The 25,438-nt window shown below is 43.5% G+C and overlaps 1 pseudogene across 1 annotated transcript; it reads left to right on the plus strand.

Moving 5' to 3' along the window:
- The first annotated feature begins 246 nt into the window (after positions 1 to 246).
- Positions 247 to 22,020, plus strand: LOC311130977 (pre-rRNA 2'-O-ribose RNA methyltransferase FTSJ3-like; annotated as a pseudogene). The gene is made up of 18 exons: positions 247 to 313; positions 806 to 934; positions 2,279 to 2,370; positions 2,514 to 2,613; positions 2,855 to 3,049; positions 3,269 to 3,381; positions 3,479 to 3,583; positions 3,744 to 3,844; positions 4,035 to 4,121; positions 4,505 to 4,675; positions 5,035 to 5,167; positions 14,107 to 14,164; positions 14,434 to 14,575; positions 15,880 to 16,011; positions 16,151 to 16,334; positions 16,833 to 16,927; positions 17,136 to 17,276; positions 21,966 to 22,020. The product of its transcript is annotated as a pre-rRNA 2'-O-ribose RNA methyltransferase FTSJ3-like (transcript).
- Positions 22,021 to 25,438: the final 3,418 nt, after the last annotated feature.

Genomic DNA, 25,438 nt, shown 5'->3' on the forward strand with positions numbered 1-25,438 from the left:
TAATCTAAAATTCTGACGTAAAAAGAAAACTGACAAAACTAATTGAATCATAATTTAAAAAATGTACTGTGAATGTACTTTACATATAAAACATAACGGCCTAGTGTTTTTAGTTGTTCTTGTCCTGGGTTCAGGCATCAAACTGATATGTGACGTTTTGGCAGTATGAGTCTGTAATTTGTTAATCTTAATATTCTGAAGGAAACGCACAATTTTCATCATAAGTGATCAACAACACCAGCAAACATGGGTAAGAAACTCAAAGTTGGAAAGACCAGAAAATATAAATTCTACCACTTAGCAAAGGAAACCGGTAGGATCTGTCATCTTTATCCAGACACATCGTGTTATTAGCATTTAAATGGCCTAGCTAGCTAAAGCTATTGATACAGTAAGCTACTCGGGCTGTACTGTGTTCTTCTGAGTGAGAATATATACTGTACCTAATGTTGCCAATCAGTGATTCGGGTGCACTTGAGCCATATAGCCATCAAGACTCAAGAACATAGCTAGCTAGTAGTTACCTAACTGGCTGTTCAGGGTTCTGATAGTTGAAGCTAGCTGGATTGTTTTGAAACAGTTAACTTACATTTACATTTTAGTCATTTAGCAGACGCTCTTATCCAGAGCGACTTACAGTTAGTGAGTGCATACATTTTCATACTGGCCCCCCGTGGGAAACGAACCCACAACCCTGGCGTTGCAAGGCCATGCTCTACCAATTGAGCTACAGGGGACTATGTAGAAATTGGCTAGACGTTGGCTTGTTATATGTGTTTAATACTCTTGCTCTCCTCTCCTTCAGGATATCGTTCACGTTCTTCCTTCAAACTTATTCAGTTGAACCGTAAATTCCAGTTCCTACAAAAGGCCAGGGCTCTGGTGGACTTGTGTGCAGCTCCAGGTGGTTGGTGAGTAGCTAGCAGCATCACCTGTAAAGTATTTCAATATACTATAAAACCCTACTGAGTGACAGTCAAGTTGTACTTTTGGGGCGGCAGGTAGCTAGCGGTTAAGAGTGTTGGGCCAGTAACCGAAAGGTCACTGGTTCGAATCCCTGAGCCGACTAGGTGAGAAATGTGTCGATGTGCCCTTGAGCAATGCACTTAACATTGCTCCTGTAAGTCGCTCTGGATAGGAGCATCTGCTAAATGGCAAAAAATGTTAATCATAGACCTGTCATTTCTTTTTTTCTTTAACCTTTAACTAGGCAAGTCAGTTAAGAACAAATTCTTATTTACAATGACGGCCTCCCCCGGCCAAACCTGGACAACACTGGGCCAATGTTGCGCCGCCCTATGGGACTCCCAATCACAGCCGGATTGTGATACAGCCTGGAATCGAACCAGGGTCTGTAGTGACGCCTCTAGCACTGAGATGCAGTGCCGGAGTGGCCAGACGGAAGTCACTCCTCAGTAAAAGGCACGACAGCCCGCTTGGAGTTTGCCAAGAGGCACCTAAAGGACTCTGACCATGAGAAACAAGATTCTCTGGTCTGATGAAACCAAGATTGAACTCTTTGGCATGAATGCCAAGTGTCACGTCTGGAGGAAACTTGGCACCATCTCTATGGTGAAGCATGGTGGTGGCAGCATCATGCTGTGGGGATGTTTTTCAGCAGCAGGGACTGAGAGACTAGTCAGGATTGAGGTAAAGATGAACGGAGCAAATTGCCACCTATGCAGAGTACAGAGATATCCTCGATGACAACCTGCTCCAGAGCGCTCAGGACCTCAGACTGGGGCGAAGGTTCACCTTCCAACAGGACAACGCCAAGACAATGCAGGAGTGGCTTCGGGACAAGTCTCTGAATGTCCTTGAGTTGCCCAGCCAGAGCCCAGACTTCTCTGGAGAGACCTGAAAATAGTTGTGCAGCGATGCTCCCCATCCAACCTGACAGAGCTTGAGAGGATCTGCAGAGAAGAATGGGAGAAACTCCCCAAATACAGGTGTGCCAAGAAGACTCGAGGCTGTAATCACTGCCAAAGGTGCTTCAAGAATGTACTGAGTGAAGGGCCTGAATACTTATATTTCAGTGTTTTATTTTTAATACATTTGCTAAAATTTCAAAAAACCTGTTTTTGCTTTGTCATTATGGGGTATTGTGTGTAGATTGATGAGGGGGGAAAAAAACAATTTAATCAATTTTAGAATAAGGCTGTAATGTATAAAGTCAACGGGTCTGAATACTTTCTGAATGCACCGTATACCAACTAATCAATTTGTTATTACTACTATTGCAGTTAAACGTTCTGTGATAGTTTTTTTATGGTGTCAGGATGTTCCTCTCTTCTCTCAGGTGTCCCAATCAAGGCTATTCCCAGCGTGGTCGCTCTGATAGAGGACATCACCACAGAGAAATGCCGACAGGTAGGTACTTATGCTAAGGTCAGAGGTCAAATTAGTGACAGTGTGTTATTTGGCCATACAGGATGGTGTTTTAAATGGATACTACGAGATTCTGGCAATAATTAACTTGTATGTTTGATGTATGTAACTGCTGTTTTCGCCAGGCTCTGAGGAAGGCGCTCCAGACATGGAAGGTGGACGTGGTCCTAAACGACGGAGCTCCAAATGTTGGAGCCAACTGTGTGCATGATGCCTTCTCTCAGGGTATGTAACAGCACTGATAACACCTATATAAGCAAACTGAGAGAAAATAATCTTAATGCATACCAAATCATGTGTCTGTCCATCAGCTGTATCTTTATGTTCACTCATAACAAAATATGTACAGTAGAACTGTTTATTAGATCAGTGTAAAGTGCACAGTAGCCGAACACAATCTACATTTAATAAAAGAAACAGCAGATTGTCCATTTCAGTCTTACCTCAACACTACTACCCCTACCAGCTCACCTGACCCTGATGGCTCTGAAGCTGGCGTGTGACTTCCTGGCCAAAGGGGGCACGTCTGTCACCAAGGTGTTCCGCTCCAAAGACTACCAGCCGCTGCTGTGGATCTTCCAGCAGTTCTTCAAGAAGGTGCAGGCCACCAAGCCCCAGGCCTCCAGAAACGAGTCGGCTGAGATCTTCGTCATCTGCCAGGGTGGGTTGGTTCGCCTCGACTCTATTCAGCAGAGTTGAAAAAGTATTTTCTATTTATTCTAAATTCAAATACCATTCACTTCCTGAATTAACTGAATATGCCCCAAACCTGCTCCTTAGCACCAGTTATCTAGTGTAAATTGGGAAATATATACTGGGTTTATTGTGGTAAGGGCTGGTCTTGTTGAGTAACTGAGGACAGGACTTCTTTCCATTTCAGGTTAACTGGCCCCAGACAAAATAGACAAGTTCTTCGACCCCAAACATGCTTTCAAAGAGGTGGAGGTCCAAGCCAAGGCTATCAAAGACCTGGTGCATGTGAAGAAACCCAAAGTGTGTGTTTGCGTGTGTGTGTGTACTTGTCTGTAAAAGGCTTGTGACTGAACTGACTGTATATTTCAGTGGCTTCATTCATGTTGCTGTGTTTCAGGCGGAGGGATACACAGACGGTGATCTGACCCTGTACCACACATTCTCTACGACTGCCTTCCTCAAGGCTGACAACCCTGTGGACTTCATGAGCAAAGCCAACGAGGTGAGACACACAACATACTGTACATAGCTTTGCCATGGCAGTTAGCATGGAAAGCAAGTTAGTAGTAAGTTAGTTTTCTAGCTAGCTTAACAACATTTTGCTGTAGCATATCTCTCTCTGAACAGACTCTAATATTGTCTTTATTGGGGTGTCCCTCCAGATCACCTTTGATAACACTGAGTTGGAGTCTCACGAAGCCACCTCTGACGAGGTCAAAGAGTGTTGCTGTGACATCAAGGTTCTGGGCCGCAAGGAGCTCCGGTAAGCCAATGAGAACGCTGTACTATAATAGTAACAATACACTAACTTTATAAAGCGTTTTCTATAGACCCAAATATGTACTGCAACTCAAGTTGTGGAGCCCCCCCTCTCCTCTTGGGCTCTCGTATGACCATTGCCCCCTGACTCTGTGTGTGTGTGTGTGTGTGTGTGTGTGTGTGTGTGTGTCCAGCATGCTGCTGATCTGGAGGTCCAAGCGGAGGAGATACCTGGCCAAGAAGCTGAAGGACTAGGCCAAGCAACTGGACCAGGACATCAAATAAGAATCCGTTTGAACATTTCTTCATCTTCACATCTACAGCAAGTTCTATTGAGATAGACTCCCAGACCAAATTCAACCCCTAAAGCCCCTGGTAGATCAGATACAGGTAGGTGGGTACAGAATGGAATTGTATGTATGGCTCCACCTAGTCCTCTGTTTCCTCCATATTGTTTACACCTGTCCAGTCTTAAAATATATGAGTGTATCATGAATTGCCTATCTAGGGGTTGGGGCTGATTTTGGTGGACAAGATAATCTCTTTTACAAGGGTATGAGGTATTTGTCAGGTTCTAAATTAATATCCTTTGAAGCTGCACAGCCCATTATAAAGAACAGTAGACTTCAACAACATTGGCCTTTAGTGTTGTGGTTGTCTGCAGACTAAGTTCAGGTGAGGAGGCGAGCGACGCAGAGAAGAAAGAGGAGAAGAAGGAGAAAACGAAAATGAAAGTGGCTGAAAAGAAGGAAGAAGAGGCAAAGTTGGAGGAGGTAGAGATGGAGCAGAAACTGGCCGAGCTGAACGCGGAGGAGGTGGCAGAGCTAAGACGTTAAGTCTTTATACTCTCATTGCTCACCTACTTGGTCTCCAATGTACCGGTATATACCAACAATGGTATTTTATGGCTCAATATAAAATAACTTAATTTTTGCTAAGGGGAACTTGGGGACTAGACAGTACAATACATACATAATAGCACTGTTCACAATTCACCCATTACAGATACAATACACAAGTCTCGAGTCAATGTTCATTAAAAGCCTTACTGATGCCATCACAAAACTGGTAAGACCTGAGTCTGGCCTGATGGCAGTTGCTTCCTCATTAAGAGGAAGTTATGATATGACAGATATGTTATATTTCCAATTGTGAGGTGTCGACATATGCATGCCGTTGTGTTGTGCCAACCAGGAAGAAGAAGCTTCTGAAGGAGAGGAGGAAGCAGAGGGAGAGGGTGGCGCTGAAAATGGACCTGCCTGGAGTCTCCATCGCTGACGGCAATGACTCCTCCATGTTCTCCCTCGCAACCATAAACAAGGCCAAGGTAACACACCAGGCCTCCAGACTGAGACCATTTAGTCTAATTTTGCGACCATTTGACTTTGCTGTGCGAATGGAATTTGTTATTGGTCGCACCGGTGCGAGCTGCACATTATACCTGGTCACCATAAAAATCGTCCTATTTTTGGGGCAAATAAAACCAGGATTAGGTCAAACAGTAAAGTGCATTATCTTCATGACTACTGTAGTGAAAGTGTCTGCCCTGCCGCTGTGCTTGTTTCTCTGCTGTAATGAGCGAGCCTCTCACACCCTCTCTCCCCCCTCATGCGCACTGAAAAATACAATTGCAGGAAAAAACAACTTTGGAAGGAACTACTGTTGTCCTAGAGGAGGGCCTCCGCTTTCTGTAGGTATAATTTTTTATTTCTCAAACTCTCCATATTGAGCTCAAAACACACCGTTTTACAATCGAGATATCTGATATGGCTTTGAAATACGGAGCATGTGAAATGCGCATCGGCCATTGCGCGTGCACTAGGTCTCATTGGGTAGCAGGCCTACTACGGATTCAAATTATTTATATTTTGGGACATTAAATGTATTGTTTGAATAATACATGGCTACTAGCAGCAGGTGTTATATTTAGAGTTAGGGATCTAGCTAATGTGTTTTGAGTTACCTCTTCATTACTTGGTGAATTAGCACCAATTGATTTAGGCCTATTTGTAATATTATTGCACATAAAGATGAAGGAAAATGCATCTCTATTGAGCAAAAAAATTATAATATTCCAGAGCCCTATTTTGACAGTAAAATAACAAATTGCCTAATTGTCAACCCAAAATTCATGACAATCAAAATATCTTGAATCATGCATGTTAGATGTAACAACTTATTTATTGAAAACCATCTCAGTAGTCTATTACGCTTCATAATAAATCATTGTGAATGATTTTATGAGTTTTTAAGATGATTACTGCTATTTTGTCTATTTCGTGATGCTGCAAAAAAGAATTGGGGGGTGCGACCAAATCATGGGCTGATGCCACCAACTGAAAAAGTTTCTGGCACCAGTTCCACCAGGGGAAAACGTGAGTCTGGGGCCCTACACACACAAACACCAATTGACCATGGACAGAATGGACATGGTTTTGAATAGATTGTTGAAATGTAGTTTTTATTTTTACTATACAATTATAATGTAGTGTATTTCTCATCTTTCTGGTAATATAAACTCAGCAAAAAAAGAAACGTCCTCTCACTGTCATCTGCGTTTATTTTCAGCAAACTTAACGTGTAAATATTTGTATGAACATAACAAGATTCAACAACTGAGACATAAACTGAACAAGTTCCACAGACATGTGACTAACAGAAATTGAATAATGTGTCCCTGAACAAAGGGGGGGGGGGGGGGTCGAAATCAAAATTAACAGTCAGTATCTGGTGTGACCACCAGCTGCATTAAGTACTGCAGTGCATCTCCTCCTCATGGACTGCACCGGATTTGCCAGTTCTTGCATCTCCCACTCTTCCACCAAGGCACCTGCAAGTTCCCGGACATTTCTGGGGGGAATGGCCCTAGCCCTCACCCTCCGATCCAACAGGTCCCAGACGTGCTCAATGGGATTGAGATCCAGGCTCTTCTCTGGCCATGGCAGAACACTGACATTCCTGTCTTGCAGGAAATCACGCACAGAACGAGCAGTATGGCTGGTGGCATTGTCATGCTGGAGGGTCATGTCAGGATGAGCCTGCAGGAAGGGTACCACATGAGGGAGGAGGATGTCTTCCCTGTAACGCACAGCGTGGAGATTGCCTGCAATGACAACAAGCTCAGTCCGATGATGCTGTGACCCTCCACCTTCAAATCGATCCCGCTCCAGAGTACAGGCCTCTGTAACGCTCATTCCTTCGACGATAAACGCGAATCCGACCATCACCCCTGGTGAGACAAAACCGCGACTCGTCAATGAAGAGCAGTCCTGTCTGGTCCAGCGACGGTGGGTTTGTGCCCATAGGCGACGTTGTTGCCGGTGATGTCTGGTGAGGACCTGTCTTACAACAGGCCTACAAGCCCTCAGTCCAGCCTCTCTCAGCCTATTGCGGACAGTCTGAGCACTGATGGAGGGATTGTGCGTTCCTGGTGTAACTCGGGCAGTTGTTGTTGCCATCCTGTACCTGTCCCGCAGGTGTGATGTTTGGATGTACCAATCCTGTGCAGGTGTTGTTACACATGGTCTGCCACTGCGAGGATGATCAGCTGTCTGTCCTGTCTCCCTGTAGCACTGTCTTAGGCGTCTCACAGTATGGACATTGCAATTTATTGCCCTGGCCACATCTGCAGTCCTCATGCCTCCTTGCAGCATGCCTAAGGCAGGTTCACGCAGATGAGCAGGGACCCTGGGCATCTTTCTTTTGGTGTTTTTCAGAGTCACTAGAAAGGCCTCTTTAGTGTCCTAAGTTTTCATAATTGTGACCTTAATTGCCTACCGTCTGTAAGCTGTTAGTGTCTTAACGACCGTTCCACAGGTGCATGTTCATTAATTGTTTATGGTTAATTGAGCAAGCATGGGAAACAGTGTTTAAACCCTTTACAATGAAGATCTGTGAAGTTATTTGGAATTTTACTAATTATCTTTGAAAGACAGGGTCCTGAAAAAGGGACATTTATTTTTTTGCTGAGTTTATGTGCTCACTTACAAAACATTTACAGTGCCTTCGGAAAGTATTCAGACCCCTTGACTTTTTCCACATTTTTTGTTACAGCCTTATTCTAAAGTGTATTAAATTGTTTTTTTCCCCTCATCAATCTACAGACAATACCCCATAATGACAAAGCAAAAACAGGTTTTTAGACAGTTTTGCTAATTCATTAAAATGAAAGTGAAATATCACACAAGAATTCAGACCCTTTACTTAGTACTTTGTCGAAGCACCTTTGGCAGTGATTACAGCCTTGATTCTTCTTGGGCATGATGCTACAAGCTTGGGACACCTGTATTTGGGGAGTTTCTCCCATTATTCTCTGCAGATCCTCTCAAGCTCTGTCAGGTTGGATGGGGAGCATCTCTGCACAGCTATGAATCTTGTTTCTCATGGTCTGAGTCCTTTAAGTGCCTTTTGGCAAACTTCAAGCAGGCTGTCATGTGCCTTTTACTGAGGAGTGGCTTTCATCTGGCCACTACCATAAAGGCCTGATTGGTGGAGTGCTGCAGAGATGGTTGTCCTTCTGGAAGGTTCTCCTATCTCCACAGAGGAACTCTGGAGCTCTGTCAGAATGACCATCTGGTTCTTGGTCACCTCCCTGACCAAGGCCCTTCTCCCCCGATTGCTCAGTTTGGCAGGGCGGCCAGCTCAAGGAAGAGTCTTGGTGGTTCCAAACTTCTTCCAATTAAGAATGATGGAGGCAACTGTGTTCTTGGGGACCTTCAATGCTGCAGAAATGTTTGGTACCCTTCCCTAGATTTGTGCCTCGACACAATCCTGTCTTGGAGCTCTACGGACAATTCCTTCGACCTCATGGCTTGGTTTTTGCTCTGACATGCATTGTCAACTGTGGGACCTTATATAGACAGGTGTGTGCCTTTCCAAATCACGTCCAATCAATTGAATTTACCACAGGTGGACTCCAATCAAGTTGTAGAAACATCTCAAGGATGATCAATGGAAACAGGATGCACCTGAGCTCAACTTCGAGTCTCATAGCAAAGGGTCTGAATATTTATGTAAATGTGATATTTTATTTATTTATTTGTACATTTGCAAAAATGTCTAACAACCGGTTTTTGCTTTGGCATTATGGGGTATTGTGTGTAGATTGCTGAGGATTTTATTTTTTAAATCAATTTTAGAATAAGGCTGTAAACGTAACAATGTGGAAAAAGTCAAGGGGTCTGAATACTTTCCGTGACGGAAACAGGACGTTTCTGTACAATTGTGTAAATGCTGAGAAATAATTTGTTCGCTTGACATGTTGGGATCTTTTTGTGTCTGTAAAATTAATAATGCGAGAAATTGCGGTGGAAACTCATGCAGACAGGCCTACCTGCGCAGCCTACCCGCACTGTATCTGCGAGCTGTTGGCTAGAGCCATGACCGAAGTAGGCACATTTGCCATTTAACGCAACAGTTTGTGACAAACCTACAGTGGGGAGAACAAGTATTTGATACACTGATGATTTTGCAGGTTTTCCTACTTACAAAGCATGTAGAGGTCTGTAATTTTTATCATAGGTACACTTCAACTGTGAGAGACGGAATCTAAAACAAAAATCCTGAAAATCACATTGTTTGATTTTTAAGTAATTAATTTGCATTTTATTGCATGACATAAGTATTTGATCACCTACCAACCAGTAAGAATTCCGGCTCTCACAGACCTGTTAGTTTTTCTTTAAGAAGCCCTCCTGTTCTCAACTCATTACCTGTATTAACTGCACCTGTTTGTACTCGTTACCTGTATAAAAGACACCTGTCCACACACTCAATCAAACAGACTCCATCCTCTCCACAATGGACAAGACCAGAGAGCTGTGTAAGGACATCAGTGATAAAATTGTAGACTTGCACAAGGTTGGGATGGGCTACAGGACAATAGGCAAGCAGCTTGGTGAGAAGGCAACAACTGTTGGCGCAATTATTAGAAAATGGAAGAAGTTCAAGATGACGGTCAATGAACCTCGGTCTGGGGCTCCATGCAAGATCTCACCTCGTGGGGCATCAATGATCATGAGGAAGGTGAGGGATCAGCCCAGAACTACACGGCAGGACCTGGTCAATGACCTGAAGAGAGCTGGGACCACAGTCTCAAAGAAAACCATTAGTAACACACTACGCCGTCATGGATTAAAATCCTGCAGCGCACGCAAGGTCCCCCTGCTCAAGCCAGCGCATGTCCAGGCCCGTCTGAAGTTTGCCAATGACCATCTGGATGATCCAGAGGAGGAATAGGAGAAGGTCATGTGGTCTGATGAGACAAAAATATAGCTTTTTGGTCTAAACTCCACTTGCCGTGTTTAGAGGAAGAAGAAGGATGAGTACAACCCCAAGAACACCATCCCAACCGTGAAGCATGGAGGTGGAAACATCATTCTTTGGGGATGCTTTTCTGCAAAGGGGACAGGACGACTGCACCGTATTGAGTGGAGGATGGATGGGGCCATGTATCGCGAGATCTTGGCCAACAACCTCCTTCCCTCAGTAAGAGCATTGAAGATGGGTCGTGGCTGGGTCTTCCAGCATGACAACGACCCGAAACACACAGCCAGGGCAACTAAGGAGTGGCTCCGTAAGAAGCATCTCAAGGTCCTGGAGTGGCCTAGCCAGTCTCCAGACCTGAACCCAATAGAACATCTTTGGAGGGAGCTGAAAGTCCGTATTGCCCAGCGACAGCCTTGAAACCTGAAGGATCTGGAGAAGGTCTGTATGGAGGAGTGGGCCAAAATCCCTGCTGCAGTGTGTGCAAACCTGGTCAAGACCTACAGGAAACATATGATCTCTGTAATTGCAAACAAAGGTTTCTGTACCAAATATTAAGTTCTGCTTTTCTGATGTATCAAATACTTATGTCATGCAATAAAATGCAAATTAATTACTTAAAAATCATACAATGTGATTTTCTGGATTTTTGTTTTAGATTCCGTCTCTCACAGTTGAAGTGTACCTATGATAAAAATTACAGACCTCTACATGCTTTGTAAGTAGGAAAACCTGCAAAATCGGCAGTGTATCAAATACTTGTTCTCCCCACTGTATCTGTAGAGTTGAAAATGCAACGGAAACACACTGAACTTCAGATTTTTATTCGGTACATGAAAACTTAAACGAAAAAGTACATTTTGTGTGCACTATGTCATCACTCACTGATTTTTATTCGGAACAAGTCAGTTTAGTGGAAACAGACCAATGATGGGAAAATTAGCACACATTTTCTTTATGCAGATTTTAGAATATTCACTTAAATCTGTCGCCAATTGGATGGACACCTAGCTACTCATCTGTTTATCGCCAGTAAGAAACTGCTAACAACTGAGAACTGCTAACTTGCTAGCACAACAAGTTGGCCAACAACTTCGGGAGGGCAAGCTTGCCAAATAGAGATCCCCGGAAATCGGCCGACTGCCCTCTAGTGGTGAAAGTACGGACTGCAATACCAGTACATATGCAGGAATTGAACAAATAACTATGCAAATTGGTCGAGTACCCGAGTTTGAAGCTACAAAAGAGGATTTTGATGCAATATTTTGGCCATATCTCCCAGCCCAAACATAAGAGTACACACGCGAACACACTTACACACAGATGTCCTCATCCATATAAATCAAATCACATACACGTGTTTAGCAGATGTTATTGCGGGTGTAGCGAAATGCTTGTGCTTCTAGCTCCTACAGTGCAGTAATATCTAACAAGTAATATCTAACAATTTCACAACATATACCCAATACACACAAATCTAGTAAGGAATGGAATTTAAGAATATATACATATATATACAGTTGAAGTCGGAAGTTTACATACACCTTAGCCAAATACATTTTAGCTCAGTTTTGTACAATTCCTGACATTTAATCCTAGTAAAAATTCCCTGTCTTAGGTCAGTTAGGATCACCACTTTATTTTAAGAATGTGAAATGTCAGAATAATAGCAGCGAAAATGATTTATTTCAGCTTTTATTTATTTCATCACATTTCCAGTGGGTCAGAAGTTTACATACACTCAATTAGTATTTGGTAGCATTGCCTTTAAATTGTTTAACTTGGGTCAAACCCAAGTAGGTAGCCTTCCACAAGCTTCCCACAATAAGTTGGGTGAATTTTGGCCCATTCCTCCTGACAGAGCTGGTGTAACTGAGTCAGGTTTGTAAGCCTCCTTGCTTGCACACGCTTTTTCAGTTCTGCCCACAAATGTTCTATAAGATTGGGGTCAGGGCTTTGTGATGGCCACTCCAATACCTTGACTTTGTTGTCCTTAAGCCATTTTGCCACAACTTTGAATGTATGCTTGGGGTCATTGTCCATTTGGAAGACCCATTCGCGACCAAGCTTTAACTTCCTGACTGATGTCTTGAGATGTCGCTTCAATATAATCACATAATTTTCCTTCCTCATGATGCCATCTATTTTGTGAAGTGCACCAGTCCCTCCTGCAGCAAAGCACCCCCACAGCATGATGCTGCCACCCCTGTTCTTCACGGTTGGGATGGTGTTCTTCGGCTTGCAAGCGTTCACCTTTTTCCTCCAAACATAACGATGGTCATTATGGCCAAACAGTTCTATTTTTGTTTCATCAGACCAGAGGACATTTCTCCAAAAAGTACAATCTTTGTCCTCATGTGCAGTTGCAAACCGTAGTCCGGCTTTTTTATGGCGGTTTTGGAGCAGTGCCTTCTTCCTTGCAGAGCGGCCTTTCAGGTTATGTCAATATAGGACTTGTTTTACTGTGGCTATAGATACTTTTGTACCTGTTTCCTCCAGCATCTTCACAAGGTCCTTTGCTGTTGTTCTGGGATTAATTTGCACTTTTCGCACCAAAGTACGTTCATCTCTAGGAGACAGAACGCTTCCCCTTCCTGAGCGGTAAGACGGCTGCGTGGTCCCATGGTGTTTATACTTGCGTACTATTGTTTGTACAGATGAACGTGGTACCTTCAGGCATTTGGAAATTGCTCCCAAGAATGAACCAGACTTGTGGAGGTCTACAATTTGTTTTCTGAGGTCTTGGCTGATTTCTTTTGATTTTCCCATGATGTCAAGCAAAGAGGCACTGAGTTTGAAGGTAGGCCTTGAAATACATTCACAGGTACACCTACAATTGACTCAAATGATGTCCATTAGCTCATCAGAAGCTTCTAAAGCCATGACATAATTTTCTGGAATTTTCCAAGCTGTTTAAAAGGCACAGTCAACTTAGTGTATGTAAACTTTTGACCCACTGGAATTGTAATACAGTGAATTATAAGTGAAATAATCTGTCTGTAAACAATTGTTGGTGTCTTGCAAATGTAAATGCACAAAGTAGATGTCCTAACTGACTTGCCAAAACTATAGTTTGTTAACAAGAAATTTGTGGAGTGGTTGAAAAACGAGTTTTAATGACTCCAACCTAAGTGTATGTAAACTTCCGACTTCAACTGTACATATATGGACAAGCAATGACAGACAATGACAGAGCGGCATGGACTAAGATACAGTAGAATATTATAGAATACAGTATATACATATGAGATGAGTAGTGCAAGATATGTAAACATTATTAAAGTGACAAGTGATTTCAATAGGCAGCAGCAGCCTCTAATGTACTAGTGATGGCTATTTAACAGTCTGATGGCCTTGAGAAATAAGCTGTTTTTCATTCTCTCGGTCCCAGCTTTGATGCACCTGTACTGACCTCGCCTTCTGGATGATAGCGGGGTTAACAGGCAGTGGCTCGGGTGGTTGATGTCCTTGATGATCTTTTTGGCCTTTCTGTGACATCGGGTGCTGTAGGTGTCTTGGAGGGCGGGTAGTTTGCCCCCGGTAATGCGTTCGGTAGACCGCACTACCCTCTGGAGAGCCCTGCGGTTGCGGGCGGTGCAGTTGCCGTACCAGACGGTGATACAACCCGATAGGATGCTCTCAATTGTGCATCTGTAAAAGTTTGAGTGTTTTAGGTGCCAAGCCAAATTTCTTCAGCCTCCTGAGGTTGAAGAGGCTCTGTTGCACCTTCTTCACCACACTGTCTGCATGGGTGGACCATTTTCAGTTTGTCAGTGATGTGTACGCCAAGGAACTTGAAGCTTTCCACCTTCTCCACTGCGGTCCTGTCGATGTGGATAGGGGGTGCACCCTCTGCTGTTTCCTGAAGTCCACGATCATCTCCTTTGTTTTGTTGATTATATAGTGCTTTAAATGGACTGGTGTAATTCTAAAGCCATTGGGTCTCTTATCTCCGTGACCTCTGACCTGATGTGACTTCCTGTCCCTGTTTGACCCCCACAGGACATCATCTCTGAATTGGATCTGGACGGAGATGCAGAGAGCGAGCTGCGGCAGACAGGTACTACAGAACATGGCTGTATCTCAATAGACTCAAGTGGCTTCCTCATCTCCTTTCCATCACTTGCGTGAAAATATTTGATGGGTGTAAGTACACTCCCAGTAGGCGTCCACCATATTGCTTTCACTGAGCTTGTGTTTTCAGACCAGTGCGTTTGAAGGAGAGGACTCCACTTTAGACTATTGCGATTCATCCATGGAGAGAAAGTGAAGGAAAGTGAGAGAAGAGTGTTGGATGAACCTTTCGTAACACCTTTGTTGTGTCTCCAGCCAAGGGGAAGAAGGGAAAGGCCCAAGAGGAGCCTGTGACGTCCCAGCCAGAGGAGGAAGAGGCAGGGCCTTCACAGGAAGCTGGGGCAGAGGGGGACAGCGACTCAGATCTTGACAACAGCAGCAATGAGGATCACGAGAGGTCAGGGCTCATGTCACATTACTTATTAATAAATAGACTTAGTTTATTGTCCCATTTGTCAGATTAACTAAATACATTTTCAACGACTTTGCAGGATTCTGATAGCAAACAGCTAGTTTAGATGAAAAAATTACACTATATATACAAAAGTATGTGGCCACCCCTTCAAATTAGTGGATTTGGCTATTTCAGCCATACCCGTTGCTGACAGGTGTATAACATTGGCAGTAGAATGGCCTTACTGACGAGCTCAGTGACTTTCAACGTGGCACCATCATAGGATGCCACCTTTCCGACAAGTCAGTTTGTCAAATTTCTGCCCTGCTATAGCTGCCCCAGTCAACTGTAAGTGGAAACATCTAGGAGCAACAACGGCTCAGCCGCGAAGTGGTAGGCCACACAAGCTCACAGAACGGGACCGCCGAGTGCTGTAGCGCGTAAAAATCGTCTGTCCTCGGTTGCAACACTCACTACAGAGTTCCAAACTGCCTCTGGAAGCAACGACAGCACAATAACTGTTTGTTGGGAGCTTCATGAAGTGGGTTTCCAGCGTCGGCTGGATTGGTGTAAAGCTCGCCGCCATTGGACACTGGAGCAGTGGAAACGTGTTCATCTGGAGTGATGAATCACGCTTCACCATCTGGCAGTCCGACTGATGAATCTGGGTTTGGCGGATGCCAGGACAACGCTACCTGCCCGAATGCATAGTGCCAACTGTAAAGTTTGGTAGAGGAGGAATAATGGTCTGGGGCTGTGTTTCATGGTTCGGGCTAGACCCCTTAGTTCCAGTGAAGGGAAATCTTAACGATACAGCACACAATGACATTCTAGACGATTCTCTGCTTCCAACTTTCAGCATGACAATGCCCCCGTGCACAAAGCAAGGTCCATACAGAAATGTTTTGTCGATCAGTGTGGAAGAACTTGACTGGCCTGCACAGAGCCCTGACCTCAACCCCAATGAACACCTTTGGGATGAATTGGAACGCAGACTGCGAGCCAGGCCTAATCGCCCAACATCAGTGCCCTACCTCACTAATGCTTGTGGCTGAATGGAAGGAAGTGCCTGCAGCACTGTTCCAACATCTAGTGGAAAGCCTTCCCAGAAAAGTGGAAGCTGTTATAGGAGCAAAGGGGGTACCCACTCCATATTAACTCCCATGATTTTGGAATGAGATGTTGGACGAGCAGGTGTCCACATACTTTTGGTTATGTAGTGTATCTTCGATTTGATTTTAGATTGATATTAGATGGGACTGTCTTATTTGACAGTTTCAAACGGCAAGATTTAATCTGTTCTGAAGCTTTAACTGGTGTGCGTGTGTTACCCCAGGCAAGCGTGTTCGCATCATGAATGCAGAGGGTTTGGCCCTGGGCTGTCAGATCGCCACGTCCAAGAAGCGAGAGAGGGACCTGGTAGACGGCTCCTTCCACAGGCAAGATTAGCTGATTACTGTGCGTGTGTGTTCACTAATGACTCGTGCAGGCACACCATATGAATGAACAATACTTATTTTATTTAACCATGCCTTGTATTATTTCAGCTTTCAAGTGTGACAATGTGTGTGTGTTCAGGTTTGTGAGCTCGGAGGACCAGTGCGAGGTGCCCGAGTGGTTCGTGGATGATGAGAAAAAACACAGGAATAAGCCCATCCCCGTCACCAAGAAGATGGTGGAGGAGTACAAGGCAAAATGGAAGGAGATCAACGCCAGGCCCATTAAACGAGTGGCCGAGGCTAAGGCCAGGAAGAAGAGGAGGGTAAGCGAGAGAGCGATGGGGATGGAGGAGAGGGGAAAATGAAGGGATGTATGGTGAAAGGAGAGAGGAGAGAGGAAAGGTGAGAAAGAAGGGGAAGTGAATGAAAGGAAGGGAGAGGGGTAAAGAGAAAAAGGGGGAGAAGAATGTATTAAGGGAAGAGAAGGGGGATGTAGGGAGCCTAGCGGTTAAGAGCATTGGGCCATTAACCTAAAGGCCGCTGGTTCAAATCCCCGAGCAGACTAGGTGAAAAACCTGTCTGTGCCCTTGAGAAAGGTAAGTCGCTCTGGATAAGAGCATCTGCTAAATTACTTAACATTTAAATGTAAAAGGTGGGAGCAGAGGGAGAAGGGGTGAAAAGAGTAATGTGGGAAGAAAAAGGTAAAGGAGAGAAGGAAAGTGGAAGACGGGGTTGATAGCTGTATATATACTTCAGTTGTTTATTCAAGACAAAGATAGAGGATAGGCAGCAATATATGACCTGTTTGTGTGATGTGACAGATGCTGAAGAAGATGGAATCAGCCAAGAAGAAGGCGGAGGCGGTGGTCAACACAGTGGACATCGGTGAAAGGGAGAAGATGGCTCAGCTCAAGAGGTACGACCGCCATTTTACACCATAAAAACCACTGCAACTACATGTACCATAAACATTTTACACTCCTACACCTGTGGCAACGTCATGTACCATCACCAAGTTTTACTTTACTACACCCGTGGCAGCCAGCTACATCTACTCTGGCAGTGACATGTACCACCACCATTTTACTTCAGTAAGTGAAGTCCATCCTCGCTCTCTCTTTCAGTATCTATAAGAAGGCGGGCGTGGGTAAAGATAAGAGAGAGGTCATGTACATCATGGCCAAGAAGGGCTCCGAAACCAAGCGGGTGCGTCGGCCGGCCGGCGTCAAGGGCCAGTTCAAAGTGGTGGAAGGCCGCGTGAAGATGTACGTGCTCCCACCATTTTGTTGCTCAGTTGTTGTGAGTTTGTATCTGAGCGTTATCATATAGACAAGCTAAGATGGCCGCCACACTGCTTGTTCTGCTACAGTGGAATTGTGGGTAACAGACAGAACTTCCCTGGTCTACTTTGAGGCCCTCTACCGAACCAGTGACCACCGTACAGAAAAGCATGATAAAACGATACATGCTTAAGCCTGAGGGATCCTCCAATTTTTTGGATAAATTAAAGAAGTGCTATGGGGAGGATGACCTACTTGCCTTACTTCCAGTGTTGACTGGAGCTGATTCAGTGAACCACCCTGTAATAAATGGGTTTGATCAAGATTTCACATCAGTAGTCATGTCAAATGTGTCTTTAGAGCAGGGGTGGGCAGACTACGGCCTGTGAGCCGGATCTGGCCCGCAAGAGGTTTGAGTTGACAAAAACAATTATTTGGGGGGATTATTATTTTGGGTTTTGAAAAAAAAACAACACTCCAGGCCACACCTGAACTTCTAAAACTAGATAGAAAGTATGTAGAAATGATAATGGACCTATATATTTTCTAATAACAGCCCATTTTCTGGGCCTAAAATAGATTTTGACGAACAAATCGGTCCCCCAAAAAATCTGTGTGGCCCTCCATTCATTTAAAAAAAATCCCAATGTGGCCCTCGGGCCCAAATTCTTGCTCACCCCTACTTTATAGAGTGTATCAAGAGTAATAAAATACATACATGTGCATTCCACAAATGTTCTGACAAATCTTGTAAATAATTGTAAATAACATTTTTCATGAAACAAGTCAATGGATGTGTACCGTCAGCACATCTCCAGTACCACCCTGCTTCTCTTTACTAACAGTTTCAGTTTCATCACCCAATGTGGTGGTGACCCCTACCTCAGAAAAATATGAAATGTAACATTGTTTTCCATATTTTTATGCCTGCTACAAACTTTGACTGATGTCAATTCCATCGCCTGTCAGCCCTTGCATCTCTGAAATAACTTCTAAACTAAAATGTAAAAATATAAAATATGGCCATATATGGCTATGGTCCTTAGGGGTTAGCTGACAACGTCACGAAATCGATGCGAGCGTGTCAATGGGGCAGAAGTCTGTGTTATGATTCTGGACGGTCAGATAGCAAGCAAAAATGTCAAGAAGCTGCTATGTGGGGAATTTTAGGTGGCTTATTTCAGGTTATATCTTGTTATTGATACCATGTCTTGTTTTGACTTGTCACCTCTATGCTAATATGGCAAAGATTTGCTAGCTAGCTAACCAACAACTGTTACGATGCATTTGAGACAAGTGCTGATGCATTTGAGACAAGTGCTCATTGTGAAATGTATTTATGTTTCAATAAAGATTCGGAGAAAAATGTTGGTAGTTTACATGTCAACAATCCTTTGATTCTAAACCAATCCCGTTTGTTTCGCTCAACGGTTGCGCACGCATCATGGGGGACGTCCAAAGGATCCAAGATAGCACCATCGGAGTTTTCACCTTTAGATCAATGGTAGGACATAAATCAAGGGACCAGGGTCTTGGTGTGGTGATACTGATTATTTGTTGCCACAGATGGTTTGTTTACATAGCAGGTTAGGAGAACTAATGCGGCAGGTTAGGTGAATTAATGTAGCCGGTTAGGAGAATAAGGTTAGGAAAAGGATTAGGGCACATGTCAAACTCATTCCACGGAGGGCAGAGTGACTGCGGGTTTTCGCTCCTCCCTTGTACTTGGTTGATGAATTAAGAGTGCTAATTAGTAAAGAACGCCCCTCACCTGGTTGTCAAGGTCTTCATTGAAAGGAAAAAACTAAAACCCCCAGACACTCTCAATGGAATGAGTTTGACAACCCTGGATTAGGGTTAGGTTTAGCTACAGTTGTGAACATCTAGCCACAACTGTAGAAACGTAAACAAACCATCTGGTGGACAGATCATCAGTATCATAACACCGGTCTAGAAGCACGGTTTCGACTGCTCCTACATTCTTGCTTCGGTACTGCAGTTTAACTGACGCCCGGCCAAGAAAGACAATTTCCATAGATGGCCACATAGTCAGCTTTGAAAATTCCTAATAAGACACTTTAGTCATTACCTTTGTGCACAAAACATCCATTGAATTATTAAATTAATTGACGCTGAGTCCATTTATTGTTTCCATCACTCACAGCCGAAGATACTTGACTCATTTGAGTGGTAAGGCGAAACAACCGACTGTAGACGAAAGTCCAGGAGTGAAGTCGGGGGAGGTGCATCTGGGACAGCCGAAAGTGCAAGGCTCAGTGCAAGGCTCAGTGCAACATGGCAGTGTTGCCATTGTTTATAAAAGTTGTTCTTTATAATGTAACTATGGAGTGATTTCAGTGCCAACAGAAATTATTTGAATTCCGTAATTTTGAATTAGTATTACGATATTGAATTTGAATAAAACATTTTTGAATTTGTAATGCACAAATTGAATCATAGAATTAATAAATTGAACTTGTATTGAATGAATATTGCATTCAATTATATTTCAACTTAATATTCAAATAAAATATTTACAGTACCAGTCAAAAGTTTGGACAGCTACTGATTCCAGGGTTTTTCTTTATTTTTTAATATTTTCTACATTGTAGAATAATAGTGAAGACATCGAAACTATGAAATAACACATATGGAATCATGTAGTAACCAAAAAAGAGTTAAAGAAATCAAAATATATTTTAATTTGAGATTGTTCAAAGTAGGCACCCTTTGCCTTGACAGCTTTGCACACTCTTGGCATTCTCTCAACCAGCTTCATTAGGTAGACACCTGGAATGCATTTCAATTAACAGGTGTGCCTTCTTAAAAGTTAATTTGTGGAATTTCTTTCCTTCTTAATGCGTTTGAGCCAATCAGTTGTGTTGTGACAAGGTAGGGGTGGTATACAGAAGATAGCCCTATTTGGTAAAAGACCAAGTCCATATTATAGCAAGAACAGCTCAAATAAGCAAAGCGAAACGACACTCCATCATTACTTTAAGAGATGAAGGTCAGTCAATCTGGAAAATGTTAAGAACTTTGAAAGTTTCTTCAAGTGCAGTCGCAAAAACCATCAAGCGTTATGATGAAACAGTCTCATGAGGACCGCCACAGGAAAGGAAGACCCAGAGTTACCTCTGCTGCAGAGGATAAGTTCATTAGTTGCCAGCCTCAGAAATTGCAGCCCAAATAAATGCGTCACAGACTTCAAGTAACAACATCAATTGTTCAGAGGAGACTGCGTGAATCAGGCCTTCATGGTCGAATTGCTGCAAAGAAAACACTACTAAAGGACACCAATAAGAAGAAGAGACTTGCTTGGGCCAAGAAACACGAGCAATGGACATTAGACAGGCGGAAATCTGCCATTTGGTCTGATGAGTCCAAATTTGAGATTTTTGGTTCTAACCGCCGTGTCTTTGTGAGACGCAGAGTAGGTGAACGTAATTTAGCAGACGCTCTTATCCAGAGCGACTTACAGTTAGTGAGTGCATACATTATTTTATATTTCATACTGGCCCCCCATGGGAATCGAACCCAGGCTCTACTTACTGGCTGAGAAGCAACCCCACACATGAATGCTCTCAGGATGCTTTACTGTTGGCATGACACAGGACTGATGGTAGCGCTCACCTTGTCTTCTCCGGACAAGGTGTTTTCCGGATGCCCCAAACAATCGGAAAGGGGATTCATCAGAGAAAATGACTTTACCCCAGTCCTCAGCAGTCCAATCCCTGTACCTTTTGCAGAATATCAGTCTGTCCCTGATGTTTTTCCTGGAGAGAAGTGGCTTCTTTGCTGCCCTTCTTGACAACAGGCCATCCTCCAAAAGTCTTCGCCTCACTCACCTGCCTGCTGTCATTCCTGAGCAAGCTCTGCACTGATGGTGCCCCGATCCCGCAGCTGAATCAACTTTAGGAGACGGTCCTGGCGCTTGCTGGACTTTCTTGGGCACTCTGCCTTCTTCAGAACAATTTAACCTCTCTGCTTGAAGTTCTTGATGATCCGATAAATGGTTGATTTAGGTGCAATCTTACTAGCAGCAATATCCTTGCCTGTGAAGCCCTTTTTGTGCAAAGCAATGATGACGGCACGTGTTTGCTTGTAGGTAACCATGGTTATCAGAGGAAGAACAATGATTTCAAGCACCACCCTCCTTTTAAAGCTTCCAGTCTGTTATTCTAACTCAATCAGCATGACAGAGTGATCTCCAGCCTTGTCCTCGTCAACACTCTCACCTGTGTTAACGAGAGAATCACTGACATGATGTCAGCTGGTCCTTTTGTGGCAGGGCTGAAATGCAGTGGAAATGTTTTTTGGGGATTAAGTTCATTTTCATGGCAAAGAGGGACTTTGCAATTAATTGCAATCCATCTGATCACTCTTCATGACATTCTGGAGTATATGCAAATTGCCATCATCAAAACTGAGGCAGCATACTTTGTGAAAATTAGTATTTGTGTCATTCTCAAAACGTTTGACCACGACTGTACAGTGGCCTACCCAGGACTCAACTTCTCCAAGTATTGCTCTGTCTCTCAATGCCAAAAACACTTTTGATGATGTTGAATGGGGATATTTGATGCAGGTAAACATATTTGGTTTTTGTAATCATTTTATTTAATGGATTAAGACTTTATATGATTCCCCTTCTGCCTCTGTGTTAACTAACAGCCTCCTCTCAGAGCCCTTGTGCTTCAACGTGGGACCAGACAAGGTTGTGCATTGAGTCAACTATTGTTCATTCTGGCACTGGAATCGCTTGCTCAAAGGATCAGAAAGGATGCTAATGTTCACGGTATTATAGTGGGTGACAAGGAACACAAATGTATGTTATATGTGTATGACATGATCCTATTTATTTCTGATGAAGAGATATCTATTCCTGCTGTGCTTGAAATCCACCAGAAAGAGTTTTCTGGGTACTCAGGGTATAGAATAAACTGGGATAAGTCAGAAGCCCTCCCACTATCTAGCTTGTGCCCATCTTCCTCCATCTCTAAATGGAGGTTTAAGTGGTCCTCTAAGGGCATTAAATACCTGGGTATTCTATTCACACCCTTATATAAAGACAAGATAGAGACTAACATGAGACCTTTGCCGATCAGATTGACAAATGTTAATTTATCACTCCTATTTTTAAGAAATAGAGAGAGTAGTGCCGGATTCTTAATGGGGGAAAGGAGGCCACCGTTTGGGCTTGACAAAACTTCAAGCCCACCCCTCTAGAGAGGGGTTTGGCCTCCCTAACTTTAAATGGTTCTACTTGGCCATTGTATGTAGGCCAGGATGGAATGGAGCTCTATGACCTGATTGGTATTGCGTGGAGATGGGGGATGGGGTATTCCATTCCCTAACCCCTAGATTAGGGTCATCCAACCATATCCTTGTCCCGAGAGGCTCTGATACATTTATTTAAAATAGGAAAAGTGGATCTAAAGAACGCTGTTTCTGCACCAAGGGTAATAGGGGGAAAAACAGCTGACTGGGGAGTCTGAAGGAAGGCTGGCATTGAGCTTCTAGGGCCGTGTCTAGACTTGACAGTTCATGCAGCTTTTGTATTCTGTTCATGGAGTTCTGATGATGGAATTCCAAACACATCATGCATCTACACCTACATTGAAATTTGTCTACAGTGTCCACATTGTGTCCGGATTCCCTTTTCCCGCGCTATATTCAAATGCCGGTATGCATTCTGCAAACGGTGGAACAGGCTAAATCTGATAACACAACAACTTGATGGCAGTAGCCAACTACTGTAGCTAACTAGTTAGCAAAGCTAAAGGGATTGCAAACAGGCTTGCTAGCATTTATGAAGCCAGCAAACACGTTCCTCATACGCTAGGAATGTACAGTGGGGAAAAAAAGTATTTAGTCAGCCACCAATTGTACAAGTTCTCCCACTTAAAAATATGAGAGAGGCCTGTAATTTTCATCATAGGTACACGTCAACTATGACAGAGAAAATGAGGAAAAAAAATCCAGAAAATCACATTGTAGGATTTTTTATGAATTTATTTGCAAATTATGGTGGAAAATAAGTATTTGGTCAATAACAAAAGTTTCTCAATACTTTGTTATATACCCTTTGTTGGCAATGACACAGGTCAAACGTTTTCTGTAAGTCTTCACAAGGTTTTCACACACTGTTGCTGGTATTTTGGCCCATTCCTCCATGCAGATCTCCTCTAGAGCAGTGATGTTTTGGGGCTGTCGCTGGGCAATACGGACTTTCAACTCCCGCCAAAGATTTTCTATGGGGTTGAGATCTGGAGACTGGCTAGGCCACTCCAGGACCTTGAAATGCTTCTTACGAAGCCACTCCTTCGTTGCCCGGGCGGTGTGTTTGGGATCATTGTCATGCTGAAAGACCCAGCCACGTTTCATCTTCAATGCCCTTGCTGAAGGAAGGAGGTTTTCACTCAAAATCTCACGATACATGGCCCCATTCATTCATTCCTTTACACGGATCAGTCGTCCTGGTCCCTTTGCAGAAAAACAGCCCCAAAGCATGATGTTTCCACCCCCATGCTTCACAGTAGGTATGGTGTTCTTTGGATGCAACTCAGCATTCTTTGTCCTCCAAACACGACGAGTTGAGTTTTTACCAAAAAAATATATTTTGGTTTCATCTGACATTCTCCCAATCCTCTTCTGGATCATCCAAATGCACTCTAGCAAACTTCAGACGGGCCTGGACATGTACTGGCTTAAGCAGGGGGACACGTCTGGTACTGCAGGATTTGAGTCCCTGGCAGCGTAGTGTGTTACTGATGGTAGGCTTTGTTACTTTGGTCCCAGCTCTCTGCAGGTCATTCACTAGGTCCCCCCGTGTGGTTCTGGGATTTTTGCTCACCGTTCTTGTGATCATTTTGACCCCACAGGGTGAGATCTTGCGTGGAGCCCCAGATCGAGGGAGATTATCAGTGGTCTTGTATGTCTTCCATTTCCTAATAATTGCTCCCACAGTTGATTTCTTCAAACCAAGCTGCTTACCTATTGCAGATTCAGTCTTCCCAGCCTGGTGCAGGTCTACAATTTCGTTTCTGGTGTCCTTTGACAGCTCTTTGGTCTTGGCCATAGTGGAGTTTGGAGTGTGACTGTTTGAGGTTGTGGACAGGTGTCTTTTATACTGATAACAAGTTCAAACAGGTGCCATTAATACAGGTAACGAGTGGAGGACAGAGGAGCCTCTTAAAGAAGAAGTTACAGGTCTGTGAGAGCCAGAAATCTTGCTTGTTTGTAGGTGACCAAATACTTATTTTCCACCATAATTTGCAAATAAATTCATTAAAAATCCTACAATGTGATTTTCTGGATTTTTTTTCTCTCATTTTGTCTGTCATAGTTGACGTGTACCTATGATGAAAATTACAGGCCTCTCATCTTTTTAAGTGGGAGAACTTGCACAATTGGTGGCTGACTAAATACTTTTTTTCCCCCACTGTATTTCCTCCAACGTTTAATGAAAAAAGGCGCCTCTCACTCCCAAAACACACATTTTCTGGAGACTTATGGGCAGAGTGCATATGACGTCGCCCACTTCATGCGCTTTCGGTAGCCTGATTTGCATCCAGACGGAGGAAAAATCAGCACACAATGCATCCCTGACCCCCTCTTGAAGTGGTCGGCCAGATCTGAACACGATCAGACCACAATGCAACTTTTGTGCATCTAGACCCGTCTTTTCAATATAGAACTTTGAACATCTTTCCGTAAAATAGGATTTGCCCAAGACAGTTTGGGAAATAACTACAATTGCAGAGCTGTCTGGCTAAAAACGTTGGTCAACCTCTGACTAGTCCAACCACCAACCCAATTGAAAGGCTCTTGCTTAACACAAAACAATAGAAAAGGCTTGTCTTCTCTTATTATTCTTGTCTATTAGATGAAATGTCATTCAGTAGGCCTATAGACCTGCCTACCTCTAGAGGGGATGGGGTCAGTGGGAATAGAGATAGGAAAGTAATGTTGATGTTAGGCTGTATATGTCTGTGTGTGTATGTATGTATGTATGTATCTTGTTTGTAAATGTTTTGTCTCGTCTGAATAAATAAATAAACAATTATTTCCAAAAAAGCAGTGGTGCAGCACCCCTGGATGGACAGCATGTTGATTATGTTATTAGTAATCTGATCTCACTGTTA

This window comes from Coregonus lavaretus (assembly GCF_964263955.1).
Source record: "Coregonus lavaretus genome assembly, chromosome: 6".
NCBI lineage: Eukaryota > Metazoa > Chordata > Actinopteri > Salmoniformes > Salmonidae > Coregonus > Coregonus lavaretus.